At 41.4% G+C, this 4,178-nt stretch overlaps 1 long non-coding RNA gene across 1 annotated transcript; it reads left to right on the forward strand.

Annotated features, from left to right (window-relative positions):
• The first annotated feature begins 445 nt into the window (after positions 1–445).
• Positions 446–3,357, forward strand: LOC122489911. Its single transcript, XR_006299041.1, has 3 exons — positions 446–551; positions 1,226–1,311; positions 2,767–3,357. It is a non-coding gene; the product is annotated as an uncharacterized LOC122489911 (long non-coding RNA).
• The last annotated feature ends 821 nt before the right edge of the window (positions 3,358–4,178 follow it).

Raw genomic sequence — 4,178 nt, forward strand, 5'->3', positions numbered from 1 at the left:
GGTGGCTGGAGGGGTTGTGGGAGTGGGGAATGGGCTAAATGGGTAAGGGGCATGAGGGAATTTACTCCTGAAATCATTGTTGCACTATATGCTAACTAGCTTGGATGTAAATTATAAAAAAAATTAAAATTAAAAAAATTTATGTGATGGAGAATGTATCATTGAAGAGCAAACATTTTTGAGATTTGTTTGGATCTGTTTTAAAACTGCAGTTTGGCAGATTCATATGTTTACACTGTGCTGTGTCCCACCCAACTTGTAAATATTTGATAAATGTTACCTTTTAATTCCTGATAACATTATGAAAGTGTTAGGAAATGTTGTGGCCGATAACCTCTTCCTGTGCCTAAGGTTCACATTTACCATGTAGTTATTGATTGACTAGAACAAAATGATTTTGTTTTCAGGGAAACAGAGTCTCTGAGAGCCACATTCAAACTTTCCTTTCATTTAGTTGTATGTTTTCCAAGGACAGAGATAAGATTTTTCCCCATTCTGCTTCTCAAGCAGGTCAACCTGGATCTAGTAAGACCAAATATTTATGGACATATGTGAGTATGCAATTCCCTAATGAAAAATGTGTGATAATATGTCAGAATGAAAGATTTTTGAGACAGTAATGCTGACTGTATGAGTTGGGCATTTACTTAAGCTGCGTTGCTGGGAAGCAGATACCTGGCCCTCCATCAAATAAAGCTTTCTCTAATAAAAAAATAATGGGAAAATGCTGGAAAAGTTTCAAGAAGATTGTAGAGGGATTTAAAAATCAAATTTTAAATAACATTAGTGTGGGGGCGCCTGGGTGGCTCAGTCGGGTAAACATCCGACTTCGGCTCAGGTCATGAACTCACAGTCCGTCAGTTTGAGCCCCGCGTCGGGCTCTGTGCTGACAGCTCGGAGCCTGGAGCCTGCTTCAGATTCTGTGTCTCCCTCTCTCTCTGCCCCTCCCCCGCTCATGCTCTGTCTCTCTCTGTCTCAAAAATAAATAAACATTTAAAAAAATTTAAAAAATAACATTACTGTGCAGAGACATCTTGACACGTGAGGTCAAAGAAAATTTGGTAATATTTTAAAATTTGGACATTTCATTATCAGAGATTTTATCTCATTTGATTTTTTTTTACTACTGCATTAAAATATTATTTACCCTAATAACTGAATTGTGTGCCTCCTTAACTTTTGCACCCAAGATCAGTGCTCACTCATCTTGCTTTGTCCTTGTTAGGTCCCAAAGGCTTTCAGGGTTCTCTGGCCTCCATTCTAAAACTATTAGGAAGAAAGAGTTGGAGGTGGAACCATGTGGAATTTTAGGTAAGGGGGGCTTCTTGGTGTAAATGAAGGTGCTCAGGGAAAAAAGAGAATGAAACCATATTATTTCCCCAAGAAGATAATTAAGCTTAAAGGAATTAAAGGCCTATAAATTACTAGTTTGTGGGTTAGTGCCACATGCATAAAACGTTAAAATTTGGGTTACTTGTGGAACCACAGCAGTTCAAATATATCTACGTATGATATAATCATTAAAATAAAATAATTTATACTCCAGATTTGGTGATATCTTTAATAGATTGATTCTTGTGGAACTCAGTCTATTCAGAAAGTATGGATCCAGGATATTTTCAACCCTTACATTTGGTGGATAAAGCTTTTAAAATAACTTCTTGAAATGAATTTGGAAGTGTATTCTGACATTTAATTTACTTTTCAAAGGTCAGGCAGATACATCTCTATTTATCTAAAGGCCCTGAAAACAGGATCTGTTACTACAGGTGTTTGTTTTAAAAAGTAAATATTGAAGCTCTGCCCTTGAAAATGACATTAAAGGAGAGCGTTAGGCACATCCTCAAAGATATGCAGTAGTGTCTGTTTCCTTGCTGTTATCAACTAATCTTACAGAACTCTTTTGAGATCGAAAGTATCCCTATGCTATGGTGGTTTATGAAAGGAGCTTGGGATTTCTCTCTGACATTGCTGCTCTTTTGGTAATGAAACAGCACATGTTGAGTCAGCACCTGAGAGTATGAACACAAGGTGAAAAAGTGAAGATTTAATATTTAGTACTTACTGTTTTAGTTCAGCAATGAACTTGGATGTTTGGGGTAGTTGAAAACACATGAGAAGGTTCTGGTGGAAAGATGAGAACTGGAACAACAGAATCTCCTACCAACTGGGAGCTTCCACTCACTCACTTAACCTCTGATCCTCAACCTCCTCACCTGTAAATGGGGGATCACAATACTTCCTGAATACAAAAGTTTTTATTAAAAAGCGTAACTAATAAACACGCTGAAATTGGTACGTTACCACTGGAGTTATCCTTGGGGCTTTGCCTACAAATCTCCCCATGTTTCCCACTCCACCTTTTCCCCCTGCCTCACACAATGAAATTATAGGGAAGAAGTGTACTGCCTTGCTTGGACTGAATGTTTGTGTCCCCCAGAAATTCATATTGTGAAATTGTAGGGGATGATACTAGGAGATGGGATTTGGGGAGGTGATGATTGGGATTAGCGCCCTTATAAAAGAGGTCTTGAGCTCCATTGCTGCTTCTGCCATGTGAGGTCACAGGGAAGAGGCCACAAAGAAAGGGGATTCTGTCTAGACACGAATCTGCTGGTGTCATCATCTGGACTTCCCAGCCTCAGAACTGTGAGGAACAAGTGTCTGTCCTCACAAGCCACCCAGTGTATACTGTACTGTGATAACAGCCTGACTGGACTAAGACAAACACTCCTCCATCTTTTTTTTTTTTTTGACATTATTCAGCAAAAAATCGAATCCATGAGAAAACCAGCCATTTAGCAGTGCATGCGGCACTTCTGTCAGCAGCAGTTACACAAATGTTACCTGCATTGACATCTGTAGCAGCCAAACTGCCTCAAGTTAAAACAATTTGAAGCACAGCTCCCTGTGATCACGCGTGGGTTTTGTTGCTGGTGCATCGCAGTCCAACTTCTCCCTCTGCCCAGAGCACCTGCCTTCACTCCCTCACAGGTGTTGCTCCTCAGGGCACTTCCCAGTCCTCATGCAAATCTCAGTGTGTGTCCTGGGAGGACCCAAAGTAAAACACCTTATGAAATGATTTCAATTAAAGCAGCCTGGTGTCCAGTGGCAGAACAGCACTAGACCAGAACCGGCTGAGGGCAGAGTTTGGTGGGATGGGTGTTGACTAGGGCCCTTGGTGGCCCACACACCCCAAGGAGTGTGAGGGAATTGGGTCCGAGTGGGCCCTGGAAATATGTGGGAGTGTTTTCCCTTGTCACAATATGTCAGATGGGAAGAACCAGTTTTTTTCTCACAAGAAAAAAAACTGTTGCAGAAACAAAAGGTGTAAAAAGAAATAAACTGTAAATCTTATTTCCTGTACTAGCCTCTTGTTCAGGTTTCGTCTCCCATGCACTCTTTGGTATCTTCAGCTACTCGTGGGTTCTTTTTGTATTTGTCTCAAATTTATAGTTGTGTGAAAGATGGGCTGAAGGGGGTTTATGCCATCATCCGGAACAAGAACTAGAGTGATAGAGTTTTGATCTCTGGGTATTAAACGGGGCTTGGGCAAACTATGATGTGTATTAAGCTCCTCTGGAAACAATGGATCTCAGATGAAGTCACGACTTCCCTGGTAGGGTTCTCACTGTTCCAGTATTTGTAATACAGTTGTAGAGAAAAACAACCACCTGTTCCTTGGAACCTGGCCAATCTTAGGTTCATTGCTTACCATTTCCTTTATGCCTGCTCTTTCCAGATAACAATTGTACTGCATTTAAACCTCATCTCAGTCCCCCTTTGGGTAAAATTCCAGATAGAAAAGAGTCCTCATTTAACATCTGTCATTCAACTCTATGGAAATGAGAGTAATAGGGGTAAAATCAGCATCTTGGCAGTGTAAGTTGTTCATTTTTGTCTCCCCTTCAGTTTGCGTTTAACTGGACATCCATGACTGAATAAAAGTGCCTCTACAGAGCATACGGGGACATTAGAGATCATCCATGTGCATCCAAAGTGGGTGGATTGAGAACCAGAGAGGCTATGGGGCCAAAGGGCCAAGGGAGGTGCAGCAGCCAGAGCGGCAGTGCTGGAACCAGCAGAGGAGGCAGAGGAGGCGGAAAGCACAGGTGGTAAGTGAAGTCCTCCCGACTGCTCAGGTGCAGCTGGAGGGGCCTGTTGCTCTTCAGCAGCAC

The sequence above is a fragment of the Prionailurus bengalensis genome, chromosome B2 (assembly GCF_016509475.1).
Source record: "Prionailurus bengalensis isolate Pbe53 chromosome B2, Fcat_Pben_1.1_paternal_pri, whole genome shotgun sequence".
NCBI classification, from domain to species: Eukaryota; Metazoa; Chordata; class Mammalia; order Carnivora; family Felidae; genus Prionailurus; species Prionailurus bengalensis.